Consider the following 23,807-nt stretch of genomic DNA (forward strand, 5'->3'; position numbering starts at 1 on the left):
TTATCAGCCAAGCTAGTTTCATATTGATGGCATAGTGAGCACGGACCCACTCAGGGAACAAATGCAAAAAGAACAGATGATGGATGGAATGCTGAATAAATCGAACATTCACCCCCAGTCACAGATCTAGGTTAAACCCATCTTTTGTTGCTGCCAATGCCATTCCAGTTTGGACCAAGCCAAATGCAAATCAGTCTTGACCCTGATGCCCATGGGAACAGTCCTCCCTGGACCAGAAACAAGCATCCTGGGACTGTTTTCAGAGTAACACTCCTCATCAGCTGGGCTAGTCTGAATCAGGTGACACGCTGAGCACTGCAACCATGTCTGGGCATAGTCTTCCTACTTAGGCGACAAATGCAAAAAATAACAGATGATGAACCGAATGCTGAATAAATCAAACATTCACCCCCAGTCACAGAGCTAGGTTAAACCCTTCATTGTTTTGCTCGCCATTCCATACCTGTTTGGACCCAGCCATATTGAAATCAGTCTTCACATTGCTTCCCATGGTAACAGTCCAGCCCAAACTGACAGGGCAAGTCCTCCCTAGACCAGAAACAAGCATCCTGGGACTGGTTTAGGGGAAGCATCACTCATCAGCCAGGATAGTCTGAATCCAGTGGGATAGGGGCCGATTCACAGAACTAATCTGAGATAAAATCCTAAACTTACTACTTTTTGGTATTCACAGAAGGCATTTAGTAGTAGTAAAGTTAGGACTCCTAACTTTACTGCTACTAAATGCCTTTTGTGAATACCGAAAGTCGTAAAGTTAGGATTTTGTCTCAGTTTAGTAGTAGTAAAGTTAAGAGTCCTAACTTTACTACTACTAAATACCTTCTGTGAATACCAAAAGTAGTAAGTTTAGGATTTTATCTCAGATTAGTTCTGTGAATCTGCCCCATAGTGAGGATTGGACCAACATCTGGGCATACCCTTCCCATTTAGGGTGAGAAATGCAAAAAGAACAGATTATGGATGAAATGCTGAATAAATCACACATTCACCCTCAGTCACAGTTCTGGTTTAAATCCATTGTTTGTTTGCTAGTTATGCCTTTCCAGTTTGCACCTAACCATATGCAGGTCTTAACCCTGCTCCCCATGGGAACAATCCAGCTCAAACTGCCAGGCCAGATCCTCCCTAGAGCAGAGACAAGCATCCTGGGACCTGGTTCAGGGTATTAACCCTCATCAGCCAGGCTAGTGTGAATCTGGAGGCATTACGAACACGGGACCCATGACTAGGCATACCCTTCCCACTTAGGGCAACAAATGATTAAAGAACAGATGATAGATGGAATGATGAATAAATCAAATATTCACCCCCAGACACAGATCTGGACCTGGGCGTAGTGTGCATAGCGGGGCTACGCGGAGGGTTACGGAGTTGGAAACAAACTCTGTTGAATTCCGTGGAGCTCTGCCACACCGCCCGCCTCCACCCCCCATTAATGATATAAGTTAAAAGTTATGTAAAAAAAGTTAAAAACACTTACCTGTTTACCGCGGTGTCCCCAGGCTGCCCTCCTCCTCTTCCTCGCGCCATACGGGTACTGCTTGATAGAAGCGCGCATGCGCCCGCGCATGTGCATTTCTCGCTAGAAATGTGCATGCGCATGCGCCCACGCACTTCTATCAAGCAGTACCCGTATGGCGAAGACGAGAAGGAGGGCAGCTCGGGGAAACTTCCGTTCTTGCCAAGTACTGGTCTATTTGAATTTCGATCCTTACATCTCCTTAGAAAATTACAGAGAACGTTTTTACTTTTCACCTGACCCTTTTGGGATCAATTTCACCGTTTAGATCTGGCAGGTTTCTGTTCATCAATCATCAATAAACTTTATTTCGGTCAAATAACCATAAAAGTGCAACTTGGAAATGAAAAACATGATAATAAATATGGTAAAATATACAATAAAATTACACATGTTACGAAACACAGGAACAATTGTCACAGGTTAAAATAAAAGCGACATACCACACTATTAAATCATCCTCTCGATTGTACAGGTAGAAATGAATTTGCAGCAGAAACCTCTAAAAAGAGCTAAAAGTGGGCTAAGAAGGGTCCGTTATGCTGTCTAGGTAGTCCAAACCAACAGGAGGTTATGGGAGCCCGGATGTAATCAATTGATTAGCAGGTTTCTGTTCTTTCCCCGAAGGACTGAGTGACTGATTTAGAGTTTGACGGACAGAGTACTCTGTCGTAACTGCAACAGACTACCTTCACCAGACCCTCGGTCAGCCGGCCTCAATCACCCTAAGGGGCAGATCTACAAGCCCCTCGCGCATCTTTTGCGTCACTTTTCCATGTTAAAAATGATGCAAAAGTGGCACAAAGGGCTTGTAAATAAGCCCCTAAGTATGTCAGCAATAGAGCACACTCCAGCTCCAACCCCGACATACTCCTCTGACTGCCAAATGGAGTATGAGCCGTTGGGAGTTTAAATATAACGACACAAGCCTGAGTTTATATGTGTTTTTTGCTGTTCATCACCGCCAGGTTAACCCCTTCGCCGCGGCACGAATTCCGCCGCGGCGCTGGGGGGGTTTAGGGGCAGCGCGGCGCCGCCATGCTCATGACGGAACCACGCCGTCATGAGTCACGGGCGAGCTGTGCTCATGACGGAGTGGTTCCGTCACGACTCCGCCCACTCGCGCTAATTGCCCGCACAGGCGGGGAATCAGCGCCGCGTGGGCGGAGCTGCCGTCAACGGCTGCAGCATGACGGAACCACTCCGTCATGAGCACACGGCGCCCGTGGCTCATGACGGAGTGGTTCCGTCATGAGTAGCGATGAGGTTAAACCAGATGGTGAAGGATAGTAAAAACAAATAAGGACTTCCACAGAGTAGGAACAACTGCTATGATGTAGGTTTAATTAGTTTTTTTTTAAACAAAATCCTGCTTTGTTTTAAAAAATGGCAGGATTTTATTTTAAAAAAAGCAGAAGCTTGTTAAAATTTAGCCGCCAATTACACATTGCCAGGAACTGATGTGATGGTGGTTCTGCCAATGACTAGAAGCATCCACAGGGCCGACAGACATCTCTAACTGCGGACTAAGGCTATTCAGTCAGGGCGATGGAGTTTTTTTACTCCACCATACTGATAGAGTAAATACTGTACTCCAAACTGTAGAGGGCATATTATCAAGGACGGCGTTAAAATTATCGCCGGTTTAGCGGCAGAAAACTGCCGCTAAAGCGGCGATAATGGGCTCGATAATGTGCCCTGCAGAATTCCCATAGAAGCCCAGGTTCACACCAGAACATGGGCTTCATATGGAATTCTCAAGGGCATATTATCGAGCCCATTATTGCCGCTTTAGCGGCAGTTTTCTGCCGCTATACCGGCGATAATTTTTAACACCGTCCTTGGTAATATGCCCCTAGATCAGGTCCTGAGTCTGTAGTAGTCATGGCCACGGACGACCGCTGTCTAACTCTGGATGCAGGCCGCGATGTGACTCCGATACTTTTGGATATCTCTGTTGCTTTCAACACAATCAGCCTTTCCAGACTCCATGACTTGGACATGAGGGACAAAGCTTTAGATTTGGGAAAGATTTACAAATTTTACACACAATGCTGCACAGCAACTAAATTTGCTGCACTGCGTTGCGCAAGGGCGAAAACACAGCGCAGAGCCGTATTTATTACTATTGGCTTGCTGCTGCTGTGTTTCCATGCGGTAGCATTCTTAAAGGCTGCCCTGTATGACATACAGCCTCACAGAGGTGAGAGTGGACTTTTTAGCATCAGAATTTGCACTGGGAGCATACCCTACCTTTACAATGTCCTCTGTCTAGACAGTCGTAGAAGGATCCGACTGACTAGATGTATGCTGTGCACTTCAACGTTGAAGGATACAGTGTTCCAAAATGCTGTGCATCTTATCTTTGTTTCCTTGAAACTTGTTCTACATTTTTCATTAAACAAAATGTCTGATACAGAAGCTGCGGCTGACCAAGTCGTAGCAGGCTTTAATCCTACAGGTTTAAATGAAACTGATGAGGGTGTTATAAACATCCATCCAAATTTAAGGCGAGCCATCACTCTAAAACTTATAAAACATAGCCTAACACCAAGAGGTGGTAGGGCATTTTTTGTGATAGAGCCACAGGAATCTCACCAGACAGAGGTTTTCTATTCATGGATAGTATGCCAAGAATCAAATCCAGTAACTAAAACGATTCACTTCTACAAAAAAGATGAACCACCTGAGGAATATATTCCTTTCGAGGATATTGAAATCCCACTCACATACCAGGAGCATGATCTCTGGTTTAAAGGCGCCCTAAAACATTACAATCACATTACCAGGCTCGGTCCACTAGGTAGACCAGGAGCAACATGGCCGATTTTAGTGGGCTACACACCTCATCCTGACATTGAAGAAATGACAGATGTAAAATTACTTGCTCAACTCAAAGAGTTGATCAAAATTCATAGACAATTGGTTCAATATGTCATGAGTACTTTCACAGTCCAACCAACTACAGCCATTCCAAGACAAAGCTCTCACCAGGGAAATGCGCTAAAAATTACACCACAGACTTTATATGCAGTCATGGGTAAAATGCCCACAAAACATGAAGAAATTCCATTCTGGATAGGTCAAAAAATTACTCAACTCTAATACTAGCCCTTATGAGAAACACAGAATTCTAACCATCTGTTTACCAATGGGAATCACACCACATCTGGAAGACTGCACCACTTGGGGCACAGTCTTTGCTGCAATCTACACAAAAACATATGGTATTCCGTCTATGGCGGTAATACCTGATGTCCTGAAACAAATTCAAAACTAATACAGGGCAGAGCCTGCTCTGAATTTAGGTATGAAGTTACTGAAAAATTTCGACCAGGTATCAACAATAATATTATCTAATATTAAAGGAGAAGCAGCATCAGTGGCAATCCGCCAGAAATTAAGGGGATTTGATGTAACAGAACAACCACAAGAACTAGCCAGAATAATTGAAAAATCCTATGAAGAATTAGGCAGAGAGAGTTTGGGAGGGAAACCAGTCAAACCACAACTGTCTGAAAGTCCTGATAAGGTCTTTCCTAAAAACACTCCTACTTCTTCTTAAAAGAAGTGGGAAAATAACAAACAACATTCAAAAGAGAAAGATTCTCAATCCCGAGGTAGGTCTCCTCAATAGGAGCCCTCTGAAAGGAGATATAACCTCAGGAATAGGGATAATTGGAGAAAACCTGACAGGTATCAAGATACTGAGTAACACACAAAGAGAAATAGGAGGTCTAAGGGAATAAGTTTAGAGACCTGCAAGAAGTTTTACCCCAATGAATAATCACAAAAAACACAAACAACTTCTCGGGTCTAAACAAGCTTCAAACATAAGCATGGAAAGGAAGAATGCAATGGTCAATCTGTGTCTAGAATAACAATACCCTAATGAGGAAAGAATCCCTTTCAAGGATGAATGTCCTCACTCACCAAAAGGTGACATGCTTCATCATTTGGGCTTTCTCCTCTCAGTGGGAAATCCTAGTCCCACTGAGGGCTACAACCACCTCACTGAGAGGTGGGAGCTCAGGGATGTTTTCAATTGTTTGGAGAAATAGGATGCTAAGATCCCAAAGAGGAGCAATTATGTGATGTGAGGGTGCAGCGCAAAAATTTTTTTTTATATGAATCAGTGAATGTGATCTAAAACTGGCTAGTGCTAGTGAAAAATAATTTTTATTGGCTCATTAACCCTGCCAGGAATAAAAAACAGTGCAAAGCAGTAACTATTGAAAACTGCTATATGAAAAAGGTCAACATGGTTCAGCCAACAACCATCTAGAAAGTATGTCTGGCTTTCGTCAGGACCAAAACAAAGCTGCTGCAATGAAGTGTCAAAAGATAACTAAACGGGAAGATATAGTTTGAAAAAACCAAACCAGTTATCCACATGCGGATTCAATCTCGCTGGAACTTGTCTGAAAGTAGAACAGAAATACACAGAAAGAAAACCATATAAGCATTCTGATCTCTTACTGAATCATAATTCTGTTTGAGGATAATAATGTAAATGCCTCAAACGCAATTCATTAACGAGTCCTATGAGATGCTCAAATTATATTAACTCACCCAATCTGAGTAAGCCCACTACAACCTGGTTACTACTCAGGAAAGGGAGTCCCGCTCTGAAAAAACAAGCAAACGTAGGGTAATCAATACGTTTTGCTATTTCGAGTGTGAGGATGTGTAGGTAATGTGAGTGTTCACCAACAATGATGATCAAAGGCAGAGGTATAAAGTCAAACAAAGGCAACACTGATTTAATCCATGGGACCGTTGTTGAAAAAGTAATAACTTTATCATGTTTAGTGGCGGTCACAGAGATAAAAACAATAATTACAATAATTAGCTAAAAAACGTATCATTGTCCTCGACTAAGACATAACGGTATACGTCAGAGGACTGGAATTTAAGAGCATTCAATAGTCAAATAAATACCCAGAAGGCTCAACCTGAAATGTGTGTGCCCGTACATAGCAAAAGAGGGGGAAATATGCTAATGAAATCTAGTGCTCTCATCGGGTATTTCATGTTGCCACACAAGCCGCCAAGAAAAACAATCTCAAAAAGCAGCATAGCACATGGCTAGCCCTCCCAAACTCACCTCTCCGTCGGTACTCCATCGTAGTACAAAAGTTGCAACCGGAGGTACCGACGGGGGTGATGAAATGATGCTAAATACCTGCGTTTCTTCAACTCCGTAATGATGGATCAGGACCCCATAGATGTCTATCTGGAGTGCCTGTCCAGTATCTGACGGCATCTCGTAGGAAAGTAGTGTTATATATTGCGCATGCGTATTGTAGCCGCATCAACTTTCCATGGTGATGTGGAAAATGAATGCCACCAATATCGTGCGCCGATGTTGAAAAACCTGCGTCAGCAAGTAATAATTGGATAATAATTGAGACACTCGCGTGAAGGTTTTTTGCTTCATAGTGACAAAAGCTAGTATGAACAAAAACTTTATCGCTGTCTAGTGTAGATAGAGTCCCAAAAATAACAATCACGAGACCAAAAGTGAATGACAATAAGGAATAGCCAAATCTTCACTGCCATCTATCCAGAACTGTTTTTTTAAAATATTATATGAAAGCTTAAAAAACCATTCTCAGCCAAGCGGTCTCACTTATGGAGATGGTTGTGCAGTCATATAGAGATCTCGTGTTTAAAACAAGATCTTTAGGTGGTAACACCCCTCTTTATCAAACAGGCCAAATTACTAGTTCTCAAATATATGAAAGCATATATTCATAATTAGCCATATCCACACTGGAAATTCACGTGGGGAATAATCGTATTGATGAAAAGGAAAGTGATTCCAAGCTCGTTTTTTTGTACCCAAGGATATCTCAGAGGTAAAGAGCACTTAACCTTATAGGGACAACCAGGGAATATCTTCATTGAGCCCTAATGTGTCACTTTTAATACGAAACACCCACCGCTGTTCTTTTCTAAATAAGAATTTAGAGATATCTGTGATGTGTTGAGGTATGGGAGGTTGCTCCAGAATTGTCCAACGGAGATCATCTGCTTGATGGTTAAGATCTAGAAAATGATTTGTCATTTTAGTTGCTCTCCTCTTGCACCGAATGGTGCTCTTGTGTTCCAATATTCTTGTTTTAACCTTACAAGTGGTCATACCCACGTACCGCATGGAACAAGGACACGTGATTAGATAAATAACCTTATCACTATTACAGTTAGTGTGTTTCTTGAGGACCCAAGGTTTAGCGGTGCCGATGTCAACCTCTGTCATGTATGAAGTCTGTGGGCAGGCTGCACAGGAACCGCAAGGATAATGTCCTACCACTGGTGGTAACCCCCATAATGACTGTTGTTCACTGATGTTCTGCACGATTCTAGGTCTAGTGTGTACAATGTGGTCTTTAATAATGGCACTTCTTTTGAAAGCAAAGAGTGGAGGAGCTAAAACCTCTGTGCCAATGTTGAGAATCTTCCAATGCTTAAGAATACTACTCTTAATCTTGTTAGAATGAGTATTGAAAGTATTCTGATACTGATACACGTTCCTCTCGTACCTTTCAGATATCATCACAGACATCCGAAAGAAGAGGACGGTCAGAGAACAAAGAAGAACGTGTAAAGTCCAAAGTCCAAAGACGATCAACACGTTCAGAAAAAGAAACCAAAACCTCAATTCTCCAAAAAGAAGGTAGCAGGTCTGAAGATCAGACATGCCGAGGATTCTGAGAACACAAATTAAGAACGGAGAATGGGCTCAGACAATGTTGGACAGCGCAGCAGAAGTTACAGTAGCTCGCCAGAACCTGAAGGGGCTTCTGGAGACAGTGGACTTGAATGAGGACATTCAAGTTGAAACTGCAGATACCAGGGTTAGTTCTACGCATAGGTTATATGAAATAACACTCCGGATGGAGGGAGACATACCAAGAAAAGTGAAAGCACTCTTTTGGGAGCCACTTTCAAAGGGATATGATATACTTCTAGCAGAACAAGACTGGCCACCAGAATTTGTCAGAGAGTGCCCACATGGCGAAGACATCATTATGCCAGCCTTCTCTAACCATGTTTCAGTACATTTAAAATATACTTATGCCAGGAAATGGGCAGTGGCCCAAGCCCCAGCATTATATAAGAATCATGTAGGATGGGATGAGGACTCACCTCACCATGAGATCCAGTTAAAAAATCAACCAACTGCACAAAGGCGGTATCCAATTAAGCAAGAAGCTAAAAAACAAGTCAGGGAGATCTTAGATCAACTTGAATTCCAAGGGGTGATTGAAACATGCACCTCATCAATGAACAATCCTTTGTTTCCTGTCTCCAAACCAGACAATACATATCGTCTAGTTTTGGATTACAGACACCTAAACTCTTGTTGTAAAACATTTGCAATTCAAAATGCACACAGTACAGCATTAATGAATAACATTGTGCGTAAAAAGTACAAAACCACATTAGACATTTCAAATGGTTTCTTTTGTCAAAACAAAGCACCTGAAAGTAGGTATTTGACCGCTTTCTCAATAATGGGGATACAGCGGCAATTTTGTCGACTCCCACAGGGGTTCAAAAACAGCCCGGGGTTATTCTCAGCAAGAGTAACAGAGTTACTACAAATTTATGATGACGAGGCATTGTCATATGTCGATGATATATATCTGACAGACGATGACCTGAACAGGCACTTGAACAGGGTGAATACCATTATACTGGGCTTCACCTCTGAGGGTTATAAATTCAATTTAAAAAAATCAAGAATTGCCCATCAGAACGTCCTTTTCCTAGGATATGAACTTTCAAGTGAAGGCAAAAGCCTGGCAGCCAACTTTTTAGAAAAGTGTGCGCTGTTCCAACCTCCAAAAACGCTGAAAAACTTACAGTCGATTCTAGGTTTCCTGAATTTTGGAAGAACATACATTCTAAACTACGCAGAGAGGGTTGAACCTCTCTACGAATTAATCAAACCTGATTTCAAAGCCGCAACTTGGACACAAGAACACACAGAAATTCTGCGTTCACTTCAAACAGACATGTTAGCAACTAAACACTTGCTGTACGTAACATAGTGATCCGAATCATTCCGGGTCAATGCGGATTCACCTACTTAACTTTTAAAAAAGGTGGAAAAGTACCAATTGCATACAAATCACACTTGTATACACAAGCAGAAATGAAATTCACTTCTACAGAAAAGATTCTGACTGCAGTTCAAACCTCTGTAGCAAAAGAAAGAGCCCTAGCACAGGGGAAACGCATTACGTTTGTGACTCCTGTACCAGCCTTAGAGGCAGCTACTAAAGCTAGCGTTCCGAATGAAAAAGATTTACATCCAAGATGGATACAATGGCTTAATTCTGTTGCTGCAACTGATGTTGAATATGTTTTTGATCATTATTTAAAAACACAAGCATTCCTGCAATACGAACACGAATGTCCTCTGCCTACTGAAATTCTCCCTCTTGATCAGTACGAATTTATAATTTATACTGACGGATCTGCACAACCCGCTACGGAGAGTAAACAAGCTTACAGTGCAGCATGCGCAGTGGTCGAAGTGGGCGGGATCGGCAGGGTACGGCGTGGCCCTACTTCTTTAATTTAGTGTTATCCGTTCCCCTACTTTTTATTTTTAAGAACTCGTCTCAGGTCGGCAAAAATAGCAACGGTTTATAGATGAGGCTTGGCGTTTGAGGCCGTCAGAGGACGGGCGGGTGGACAGACATGGAAAGGACTCTGTTTTTAACTTTTTGCTCAGAGAAGTCGACGACAGTGTCCACTTCTCCTGCTCTGATGCTTGCAGCTGCTCCCTCTCTTTCTTCCTCTTCTTCCCTCTCTTTCTGTCTTTCTGAAACTCTTCTTACCCTCTTTTTTCCTCTACTTTCGTTTATTTGTTCCCCTGTGAAATGGATCCAAAAACAGAAAAACACTTTTGCTTGACATATCATTCTATTCCAAAGTTCAGCCTCAGGACAGAGAGAAATAAAATGTTCGATATATGAAAAATATCTAAATAAAGCAACACAGAATGGTCACAAATAGGTTAGATTGATTTTATTCACACCCAAATTCATTAGCGCCACTCTACTTTGTTTTCTTGTCTCTTTTTTGACAATCATTGTTTTCCCTGGTTGGAGAAGTGCACCATTCCTGGAGGTACTGCAATACCTGGTTGATGGGTGGATTGGAAAACAAAATGTGTACCGCACCTATGTGTTCATGGAAGTGGTCTTTTTAAACCATACTCCTTACGTTTTGTAAGGATATACACAATGGACACAAACCGGTACCTTCTAGGCCCTTTAGCCATGTCCTTGACTTTTCAGGCACAATCACTCACTGATTTCTGAATGAGTGTAAAGCTTTAAGGTAACCATGTTGTTTATTGTACCTGCTTGCATTTCACATACTTTACCTAATTTTGCATTCCCTTTGAGTGTTTGCTTTTTCCAGGATGTTGTTACTTTTTTTTCCCGGCAGCATATTACTGTGGTCTAGTGCATAATTTGAATTGAGTCCCACCCAGGTGTTTATAGCGGGGCACAATTGGGTTGTAGCTGAGCTGAAGGAAGTGTGAGTTTTTCTCAGTGGGGCAGTAACGTGTTCAGTGTGGGAGAGGATGTGGCACTACGGCCAGAGCTGCTGAATTTGGAACTGGAAAACCAGGTTCAGCCTTCATCACCAGTCCACCAGACCACTCTCCTAAGGGAGCACATTCCCATGCTAGACCTTAGAAAGCCTTGCTAGACCTTAGAAGCCCTGGTGTCTTAGCACCTGCAGGTGGATCCTAGACCCTAGCGGAGGCAAGTGTGGGTTAACCTTGAAGGCCTGTCCACCACAATCCATTCCGAAGTTCGCCTCCTGTCTTGCGGGCAGGCCTATTAAGCAGCACATCCTAGAGCGGCAGTGACTCCGTCACTGAGGTCACAGGACCATTGAGGCCAGTCCACCTCACCATTTGGTACCTCCATTGGCCTTGTTTCAGCAGTAGTGTGCTACCTGCTTTGGGCCTTGGAATTATGCAGCAGGGGAGGAAAAAATTACGCCGCAGTGGACGAAATTATGGAGCAAAAAAAAGTCTGCTGCGTAATGAAGTATATTAGCTAATACTTTATTATTTTGACATTTTTTCATACTAACAGTCTCTGCAAAGATGTTGCCTTATTAGTACCAGTTTAACATACAAATGCATTGGTTAGATAATGTAATAAGCTGTAACTGGTCACTAAAATGCCAAACAAATACAAACAATTGGGATGTTTTGCTCTTTCAGGCCACACCTCTGACTCCGCCCACTGACTGAATCCTCGGATTATTCCCGCCCTCTGATCCTCCACCCACAGTTCCCCTACTTTTTACTCCCCACTTCGACCACTGAGCATGCACGATCGTTAAAGGTCGTATGTGCGATAGCAAATTTAGACCAATGGTCACAAAAACGCAATCTCTAGGAGATTGTACAGCTCAGCGAGCTGAACTACAAGCATTCAAGATGGCACTTGAAAACACGGATCGCGAATTCCCCACACTCATAGTGTGCGATTCTATTTACTGTGTTCAATCTTACAATTAATTTTTACAGAATTGGCCTCAAAATGGTTTCAAAGATGCAAAAGGTGGCACAATCAAACATAAAATGCTTTGGGAACAAGTAGTTCAGTTGAAAAACGGACTACAAAACACTCATGTGAGACACACGCTGAGTCATCAACGTGATGGCGTTCACGTTGAAGGGAATTCATTGGCTGATGAAGCCGCGAAAGGGGCTGTGCAAACGGCTTCCGTATCTGCAATCACTCGTTCAAAAACGAAAATAGACAGTGAAATAATGCTGGCTGTCAATGCTTCAAGCAAAGGCTGTTGTGCAGCGTTACCTAAAAAATTTCTACTCATATATAATTGATGCGAACAATGTTCCGTTTGCTCAAATCCCTGGAGTGGGGGATGGGGTATTACCAAACATGGAACATAGATTAGGACTAATCCTAGCAGCACATGAAGGGATCGCCTCTGCCCATGCAGGTGTTTCCGCCACAGTATCATTATTAAAAAAGAGATACTGGTGGCCAAACATTAGGCAACAGACCAGGAATTATGTTTTGGAATGTGAAATATGCCAGAAGATGAAAGTCTCTACTGTGAAACGTCCTGCGCAGACGCCCCTGTTAATTTCAGATAAACTGTTAGCATGTGTTTACCTGGACCACTGCGGTCCATTACAAAGAGATGGTAACTATAAATATATCATGTTCGCAGTGGATTCGTGTTCTAGGTTCCTATGGATGTGGCCTCAGCGCTCGGCTGACGCTCAAACTGTTATAAAAGATTTGCGAGTCTTTATTGGCACATACGCAATTGGCACACTACATTCTGACCAGGGTCCTGCGTTTAGCTCTCGAGCTTACAAAGAAGCCATGGCCAGTTTGGGCGTAGCATTGCAGTATTCTTCTCCATTCCATCCTGAGGGAAATTCTGTTGTGGAAAGAAAAAAACGGGTCATAAAGCAGTCTATAACAGCTAAGGTATTAGGTTCGGATGATGGGTGGGTCAAACGCCTTTATGGGGTCCAGCGCGCACTTAACAACTTGCCAAGAAGTTCTCTAGGAGGTGTCACTCTATATGAAGTTCTATTTGGAACTAGAATGTTGGTACTGGACCTTGATATGCAAGGCACAGTGATGGAAAATAAGAAATTTGATATCAAAGATCGTTTGGCTGTTTTATAGGACTTAATTGAACCAAGAACGAAACAAAGCAACGTGCTCCTGAAGCCAACCATCGCTGGGGAAAAACTGGCCGTCCCAGCAAGGCTTGTCTGGATCCCAAAGCTTGGTGATCTAGTCAGAGAAAAGATCGCGGACAAGAAGGAATTTGGGCCTTCTTATAGTCAACCAGTACCTGTCCTAGCAATCCACGGATCGAGAACAGTACTACTGCCGCCCATTGCTGGTAAAAAGGTGAAAAGATTTGTGTCCATCGACCTGATCAAACCACACTATGTGGCCGATACTAAACAGTAGGCCAAGTGGACTTCGACAATGTGGCAGGCGCACTCCGCTAGCTACAATCCAAGAGGTTCAAACTGAGAGACTCATCACCTTTGAAGATTCTACAGTGAGAAATGAAGGACTAAGCAACAAAGATATGGAACTCGCCCCTCTTGAAACCCAAATAACAGTTCGTCCTGATACACCTGTCTACAATGAAGTAACAAGTGATCAACTGGTTCCAGCGAATTCAACAAACCCTGATGCAATTCCAACCATTGACAGAACTGCCTCTGGCTATTTCATGAACTTTGATACATTTTCTGAGGATCCAAGCAAACCTGAAACGACACCAGCACAAAGAACTTTCAAAGAACAAGCAACAGACTTCTTTCATCTCCTAAAAAAGACTTATCTGGTTTCACCATGGATTGAACTATGGATTGTTTTGGGAATATTCTTCTTTCTACTTTGGTTAGCTCTGGTAATAACTCTGGGTATGCTGATAAGTGGAAGATATATTCAAATGGACACAGCAAGTAAAAGAGTAAACTTACTTCTCCAGCCACACAAATCATCCCATCGTGAGGCAAGAGACTTGGCAGCAGTCAACATCACAGCCGTTCCTATACCGGATGGTATAGTTTGGGACAGAACTGAATATGAAATTTTTGGCCCGTCTGAGCTTTTGAAGATTCTACATTTATTTAAGTTTCATTGAGTGACTTTATTACCTCTAGTACCTTTTCTGGTGATTGGGACTTCAAGACTGTTAATAACATGATGTCTGATCTAGAGATGTTTACAGTATTCACAAATCATGAATATTTAGAGGGTTCATCAGACTATGAACAAATGTATTGTTATAACCACTATGGTCATCATTTCTTGCATAAATCTGCAACACCTAGAAATGTATTTATGTATAACCAATGGGAACATTGTCCTACACCTCCAAAGGGTAGTTCGAAAACTTTTGCAATGAAATTTCTATATTTTTCAGGCTACAATTTGTCTAATCCAGAAACGTTTTACTTTAAAAAGGTGAACAAAACAGGAACGAAAAAAAAGTTAACCAATATGAAACAGATTTATTCTGCAGCCTTTATTGCCCAACTGTCTAGACAGGGTTTCGACTTTTGGAAAGACAACATTGAGACAAAATCTGTCTGGGGTACAAAAGGTTGGCAAGTACAGGGGGTAGAAGCTTTGTTTAGAGCCTGTATCATCCCTGAGCAAATTATGTTTTTGAATGACATTGTCCAGCAAACGTCTGCCTTGGGTTATCCAAGATCAAAGACATGAACGATCATACCTATACCTGCAAGTAATAGCACTACACGGAGGGAGGTCGACCCACATAATAAACAAAGGGTTTCACTATCCATAGGCCAGACTCACGCTATGTTCAAAGACAGCATCCAGGGGTAGTAACAACATACATTGTAGGGAAACTTTGCCTTGATTGGCTACAGAAAGCTACACTGAGGGATGTAAAACAACACTTAACTTTACTTCAAGAAGGCGCAGACCTTAGGGAATTCTTGCTAGGACCAAGAAAACCACGTAAAAAACGATTCATATATGCCGGTATCTACGCTGCTTATAATGAAGCATGGAAGGTTACCCAAGCAGAGACTGCAGAACGAATACGAGAAATTGATCGTATTAATTTAGAGAAAACTCTCTCTGTAGTAGACAATGGGTTAACGACTCTGTCATCCAGAATATATTCATTGGACAGCATTGTGTCTTCTGTCATAGACATCATGAAACAAGACTTGGTCATGCTGCAACATGGTCAGTCTCAGCTACGTTCTATTATGCTATTGGGCTGGATGCTACAAAACTTGCGTGCAGGCTATGTGCCTTGGCGTTTAATCAACACTACGTCACTGTTTTCAGAATTCAATCTCACTGATAAACAGATCAAACTGGCGCAAAGGGGAGCAGACTACAATGTGCTGAGCATTGAAAAACTGGAAAAATTCCCATTCACAGAGGCAGAAAAACCAGTTACTGAATGGCTCATACATGGTAAAATTACTCTGCCTGTTACAACTTTCCATTTTCAGTATTGCCTAAAACATATACCAGTAGGCAAATATGAAAGGTTGGGTAAAGGATACATCAAGACATCCTGGGATTTACCTGACACACATAGATGTAGGAGTGGGGAACGTGAAGTGTTTCTTAGCTGTGAAAACTGTGAACACGCACCAAGCAGTTCTCTCCTTTGTCAGGGTATTAACTTACACGGGGCCTGTAATGGTTCCACTGCAAACTTATCCTGTCACCTGCAAGGTTCACCGGCTGCAGTGATTAATCCAATTTTTGGCCAACTTTCTAATGGGAGTTACATTATGTTGAATGATCACAGCTGCTGTGGCATATTGCCAGGTATTCCATATCTAGTTACGTTTACATCCAGGGTCACTTGCTGTATGCAAGTCTTGTTTCCACAAATAGACACAGTCAGGGCGTCGCCTTTATAGCCTTCACTGAACATCTCTTCTATACGGATTGATACTCTAAGCAGAATGAAAGCCATTCTTTTACAGAAAACAGTGCCACTGACCTCGGCCAGAGATACCTATGATCTACCAGTCGCAAGGACTTCTGCCGAGATACATACCCTTTTGTATACAAACTGCCCTGTACATTTCTCAGAAATGTTAGGTCGTATCTTAAACATGTCTGATATGAGCGGTATTATACATGTATTTAAGAACGTATGTGCAGGACTGTTAGCACCTTTGCAAGCAGTCCTCGGCATATTTCCAAACTTCGTGCACTCTTTGTTTGGCGGACTGCCGCTCCTTTTAGCACTCGTTGCAGGGATCCTATTTTTGCTCCAACTGCTACGATATGGCAAGCCAAATCACCAGTGACACCCAATTCACCATGGAGAGAGCTCCTTTTGGAGATGAAGTGTTGTGAGCGCATCGTCCAAATTTTGGGTTTACCTCGTCTACAAGAATTAAACACCACATGGTTTCTGTCATTCAGACCAATCTGGCAAGATTGCATCTTACCTGTTCTACACTGCCTGCTCTGCGGTGAAGAATGCGTGCTAGACATCTGTCTAACGCTCACATCAGTCATGCCTACGGGTATCGATACTCTGCTGGACCCAGTAACGGCCCATACTCTGTGTTGTCCCCAGCGGCTACCAATCCTGATGACGGCATTCATTGAGATCTCACAGACGCAAATTGCTACTGCTGAGGTACGAGAAGAAACATCAGGCACGCAGGTAACATTCGATTCGAACATTGCTGATGCAACCAATGCTGAAGGCGGTAGTTCACATCTATGTGCAGTTAATCTTCTAAACAAGGTATTCCAACTTTCACCTACAACGGTAGACGACTTTTTGTCTACAGGATTAGAAGATTTCATGTTTTCTCCAGGCCCATACACTGACTTTTGATTCAGGCACACAGTGTTCAGATGAGCCTCTGAATTTGACCTTCAGTCTTTTCAGATAAGGGACTAACTTTGGAAATTTTTTCCTATGATTAATTTTCTTTCTGAAATTTGTATTTTTTCATTTTTTGGCACAGTAATCTGCTTATAGTAGAACTATTCATTGAGAACATAATTCTTTGAAAATCTTCCAGGGACATTATGCCACCTTGTCACATCAACAATTGATTTGTGTTAACCTGATATGAAATGGTTTCGGCCCCTTTTCTTCTGTATTAACGAGCCATTTCATCATGTGTATATATTTCTGGTTCATTCTTTTTAGCATTTCCAATGCACACATATGCTTAGAATGAAATATTGCTTTTAATATGTACAGCACCTTATGCATAGCAATGCTTTTGTAATGCATTTTTAGGACATATGTTTTTAGATATGTTTTAGCATGTTTTAGCTAATCATGTGATACTCTCTTTTAGATATGTTTAGTATGTTTGGGATTTAGTACTGTCGTTCATACGAAACTGGAGTGGGTGTTGTGTGTAGATTTAGATTCCATATATAGGTTTCCCAATTTATGCCCTTATATAGGTACAATTCATATTGCCCTTATTTAGGCATAGAAAATCCAGCCCTTATTTAGGCATTGTCCATGCTATCCAAATACAGGCATGGTCTCCTACATCCGTCAATCGACGTCACAACGAGTTCTTGGAAAACCAGACTCTTAAGCCTTTAGGAATTTCCCTTGCTTGGATATTGATTTCTCCAAGAACTCATTTATTATGCAGGAACATCTATTCCTTAGGGGTTCATTCATGACGTTCCGATGACCGACTTTTACGTCAATACAGGCATTCCTAAACACCTTCAAGGTATAAATATACCTGCACTTGCCCTGGCAAACCACGGTTCCGGTACGGTCCAGTTCGACTGCCTACCTTCTGTTCGCCACGACAAGTTTGGAAGGAGATCGAGTTCCCGCCTGATGCACTGAACAGACGCTGTCATCCTCCTCGCAGAGAATCCAGCTCCAGTGTTTCTGACTCCCCTTGTGGGGTGTTAGATATCAGGTCCCGGAAAGAGATTCCAACCTCACACATTCTAAGGTATGGAGCAGACTAGAACTTAGAGAAACTTTTGGCAACTCTTGGCAAAACTAAAACAATAGCTAGCTATACTTTAGAAAACAGCACCTACTTCATACCTCATACTACACTTAGGTTAGGTACACTGGGGTAGAACTATTTAGAAGCATCAGATGAGTATTCACATTTTAGCCTGTGTTATTTATCTTACTGCTATCCCTGTACGTATTGTACTTCACATCCTGTCTTACGATTGTAGCAGTTCATATCTCTTGCATGAGAAATAAGACTGTTCAATAAACCGCTTTTTATTGAAACGCCCATCTCTCTATTTCTGTGCAACTCTATAGAAACGAAGCATGCACGATTGACTCAGTGAAACTGTTATCTATTGTTTCCACAGTTCTGAGATTGTTCCGACTCTAAGGGAAACAAAGTTGTCATGTTTATGCGGTTGTCAGGAACTAATCCCTTATTGTATATTCGAGAAGTTTCTAGTGACCTCTGAGGTAGCTGGCACACACAAGTAATTGAGTTTAATGTACTCGATAGAGACATACTGACCTCAGCCCTATGTCAAAACTATAGTGTATATTATTCCAATGCGCAGAGCCTATCAGGGATATAGGAACTACACTACACTTGCTCCACCCTAACATTGCTTTGTGTGACTTCTGTTATTATCATTTTATTTGAATTTTTTTCACTGCTCAAAGAGCAGTGAGGCCACGCTCCTCCGCCTAAACAGTGGAGCCGCCACTTTCCTTTCCTCTGATAGTGACAAAACTGTGGTTGAGTAGTTATTTCTTCTTGTCTTCGGAATGCATCCTTTTTCTCTTAGATTGTCTCACTATTTACTCCATTGATTCTAAGTTCTGCAAAACGCTGCTTCTCAGGTGGTACCGAGACTACAGCACTGTAATTACTCTTCAGGCCGCTCTGACTAGGGATATTGGCCTCTGCCACCAAAGTCGTATGTTTTACGGTCAGATGCTTTACCTGCTATGATCTGCATATGTCTAGACTGTTTGCTCTCTAAGGCCCTGGTTACAACTAGGAGAGTAATTCCATTTTGAGTGTAAATAGATTCCAGGTAGGGCAGTATTTGCCGTTCTGTAATTGCACATGGGCCATTTGCCCCTGCACGTATTGTGTCCACCGTACTGTTTGCCCAACAGCTTATGGCAGGCAAACTCCGGCAAGAATCCGGTTGGCAAGTGGCATGAAATTCTGATTTGCACACCCTAGAACCTGGATGGATATCAAAGGGAAAGATAGGACAGGTTTAATGTGCTGTACCCAAGTTCCAGTCACACCTACACATAAATCCATTAAGGGAGATAAGGCAAACAGTAAGGCTTATTCATGAAGTGCATCCAGGCGTCACATTACCAATTATCCTGAGAGTTTTGGAGCAGAGGGAAGAGGACATTAACAAGATCCACATCACTCTGCAGAGTACTATTGTTCCTCAAAAAGTCCATTGTGGTCCTTTAGGACGGCACTAGTATTCACTGCACTCTCTGCTGTCCAAATAAAACATGTACATATCAGTTTCATTGCATCCGAGTAGGGCTGTGAGGGGCAGCCAGAAGTCAGGGTAGTGAATGAGGCCTAATGAGCGCCCAGCATCTTACACTTAGCATGAAGGCCAGACTGGGCATTTGCACACCGTGGCATCTCCCTGTAGGTTGTAGGACTGGCGGCTGTGTTTCGTGCAGGACTGTCTGCCATGTGCAGCCTTGGCACTGCATATGGACCTTTGTATGATGAGAGTGCTGTACACGCTAGTGCAGTAAGGACCCTGGCATGATGAGAGTGCCCCACATACCAGTACAATATGGACCCTCGTGTGATGAGAGTGCTGTACATACCAGTGCTGTATGAACCCTTGCATGATGAGAGTGCTGCACATACCAGTGCAATATGGACCCTTGTATGATGAGAGTGCTGCACATACCAGTGCAATAAGATCTCTTGCGTGATAAGAGTGTTGTACATACCAGTACAATATGAGCTCATGCATGATAAGAGTGCTACACATAACAAGGCAATATGGTCCCTTGCATGAAGAGAGTGCTTTATATATCAGTACAACATGGACCCTTGCATGATGAGAGTACTGCACATACAAGTAAAATATGGTCTATTGCGTGATGAGAGTGTTGTACATACCAGTACAATATGGACCCTTGTATGATGAGGGTTCTGCACATACCAGTACAATATAGACTCTTGCATGATGAGAGTGCTGTACATACCAGTGCAATATGGACCCTTGCATGATGAGAGTGCTGTACATACCAGTGCAATATGGACCCTTGCATGATGAGAGTGCTGCACATACCAGTGCAATATGGTCTATTGCGTGCTGAGAGTGTTGTACATACCAGTACAATATGGACCCTTGTATGATGAGGGTTCTGCACATACCAGTACAATACAGACTCTTGCATGATGAGAGTGCTGTACATACCAGTGCAATATGGACCCCTTGCATGATGAGAGTGCTGTACATACCAGTGCAATATGGACCCTTGCATGATGAGAGTGCTGCACATACCAGTACAATATGGACCCTTGCATGATGAGAGCGCTGCACATACCAGTGCAATATGGACCCTCGCATGATGAGAGTGCTGAACATAACAAGGCAATATGGACACTTGCATGATGAGAGTGCTGTACATACAAGTGCAATATGTACCCTTGCTTGATAATGAGTGCTGAACATAACAAGGCAATATGAACCCTCACATGATGAGAGTGCTGTACATACCAGGCAATACATATTCTGGAATGAAAGTTAAATGTTGTTTAATGCCCCCTTGAAATCAAACTGCACTGAAACTAAATTCTTCCTCCTGCATTCCAATGCCTCCTTTCCACCTGTTCAAGATTGGTTTGCAACACACACCCGCATTATACCTGTTCTCCAAATTAGTTCATTTCATTAATGATCAAAATCTATATAGGACCAATCATAGTTCCAAAATGAACCAAAACTGACTCCTTCCTGTTCCCTCTAAGGAAGATGATATCATCCATTCCTCCATGAGACTTCATTTGTTTAACCTATTATTATTTCTTATCTAGATGTTAGACTGCCATACTAGCTGCCCTTCTCAAATTAACAATAGGTGCCTGTGAGGAGGGGCAGAGCTCAAACATGGCCGATGTCCCGACCCCTATCGGGAGAACAGAGAGCGTTCTAGCTCTCTGACGGAACGCGGCATGTGAGCGACCACGCCCCCTTTTCATGAAAGAAGTGCCAGGCCGGAGCAGTGAGAGGGGGGACGCGAGCGTAGAGGAAGTACTAGATCAGAGCAGCGGGAGCAAGGACGCGAATAAGAAGACGAGGAGAGCAGACGACCAAGGAAGCACAGCACGAGTGGAAGAACCGGAAGAAGGGATGGCTTGGCCTGTGGGGAAGACCGGAGCAGAGGATCCCAAGAAAGGACTGACCCACAACATTGCCTGCGGTACCGGTGAACCCAAGAGCAAGAGCAGTCCCATTCACCATGACTCAGGAGGCGGGTCGTGGTCCAAGGCAAGTACCTCTACCTAAATGGTACTTTTGGTGGGGGTCCACAACATAGGGAGCACCCTGGTGACATACGACCTAGGAGAATTATAAGGGAAAAAGGACGTCACTCTGCAAAGTTCTCCCTGGTTAACCCTACCCGCGCACAAACCACCTTCTTGGTGATGGGAGCACATGAACCTTCTTTTAATGGGAAGCCCATAACTCATATTTGTTTTTGGATCTTTTTTTTTTCTCTTCTGGCCCCACATATGAGGAGCAACACTTCCTGAAGAAGAAAAGGAGGAAGAGCCTCATGTTAAGTCAAGGAACCCTTGAGGCTGGTGTCATTTGATTACTATGGTTCCCTTTGTATAATAAACGGAATACCCCTAAAAGCAGACTGCCTTTTACCTCTGCTTTGTTCTGTACCTCCCAACACAAAACTCTTACAGTGCGCTAAGAGGTATACGGCATCTCACCTTGATGCAAGACCCAAAAACTCGGTTTCTACCACACTGAATGCCAATAGATATCCACTGGGAGCTCAAACTCACTTAAAAATGGCACTAATCCACAAAAGCATGCACCTTGGCTGCCACAGCTGCTTGAAGCATCAATTACAGATGACTAAAGGTCAACAAGCCAATAGTAGTAAATCTCATCTAATACTTAAAATTCAGAAAAAGAAAAAGTCCTTGGCTATAAAACCAGTCCTTCTTGTGCCAAAGTTTGGACTCTGGACAGCCTTCCAGAAAAGCTGGTACTTAATGAACAGCTGTTCAGACTGTACCTAAATATTAACCTATTGCTCCGCCCCCCGCCTTCCTGTTCAAGTTATCTCATATTATGCTGTGACTAGGTCCATTCTGTGCATATACCTTAACTTTAAGGATGTTATAGATGTGAACTCCATAGCAGTTAGGGTTGCCACCTAGGTATTTTTTTTAATCAGCCTGGTCTGTATTTTTAAATGGGGGTTGATAAGAGAGGTAGCAATCCTAATATCACGACTAATCAGGTGCTACAGACATGGAGGTTACGTCCATGCACTCAACCTAGGGGAACTCTTGCTCTCATACCACAGTGCTTCCGCCAATCAATCAATCAATCAGGGTTTTGTAAAGGGCACTACTCACCCGTGATGGTTTCAAGGCGCTGGGTGTGGGTATGAGCAACTCCATTGGGGTAATTCGAAGAGCCAGTTCTTGAGGTCCTTCCTGAATTGGTTCAGTGTCTGGCTCCGTCAGAGGTGATGGGGGAGTTAATTCCAGGTCTTGGCTGCGAGGTAGGAGAAAGATCTTCCACCTGCTCTGGTCCTGTAAAAATGTGGGACGGTGGCTAGAGAGAGGTCGGCTGAGTGGAGATTTCTCTTGGGGGTGTGGAAGGAGATTTGGTCGTTGAGGTATTGGGGTCCGATGTTGAGGAGGGCCTTGTAGTCGTGTGTGAGCAGCTTGATAGTCATCCTTGTTTCGAAGGGGAGCCAGTGGAGGTCGCAGAGGTGTTGAGCGATGTGGTTGTGCCATGGGATATCGAGGATAAGTCTGGGTGCGGCGTTCTGGATGGTCGGGAGTTTGGGGAGGAGTTTTTTTGTTGATTCCGGTGTAGAGCGTGCCACCACCCATGCCTCAGGCTGCAGAGGAAGAGGTCTCCCTACAGCCTTATGTGTTTTTCCAAGGAACAATCATAGTCCACTAATATTCTTTCATAGAAAAACTGACTTTTGTTTCAAGCTGCTTTCAATGATTGCAGCACTTGCAGAGCTCAGGGGTACAGCTCGCCTCACCCGCACAGTTTTGGATGAGGGAAGTACTTTCTGAAAGGGAAGTCTCTCTCCTTTCTAGTGGTACCTCTTGCTAGTGGATTTGTGCTCAGGTATCACTGGACTACTTAACAAATGTTTCATGGGAGGCATCTGATCTCCATCAAATGGCATAACTACCCTCACAATTCAGGGCAAAATAAGACCAGAGGGACAGAAAGCCATTAAACACCAGGCATTTTATATATTTAATGAACTGTGGGGTGTCTTGCCCATCATGGAAGTGGCTGCACGCTCCTTCCCTGGCTCTCAGGCAGCCTTTCTGCTTCCATGGGGGCAGATTAGAAATATGCACTGCAAATCTGCCTAAACCATAGCTGGGGGTAGGGGTACAAAGTCCACTGGAATGCACAGACAATAGATAGACATAAATAGATTGCAGTGGAACTTACTTGACAGACTGTCCACCCCTAGGGCCCATACAGTC

This window comes from Triturus cristatus, chromosome 11 (genome assembly GCF_964204655.1).
Source record: "Triturus cristatus chromosome 11, aTriCri1.1, whole genome shotgun sequence".
Lineage (NCBI taxonomy): Eukaryota > Metazoa > Chordata > Amphibia > Caudata > Salamandridae > Triturus > Triturus cristatus.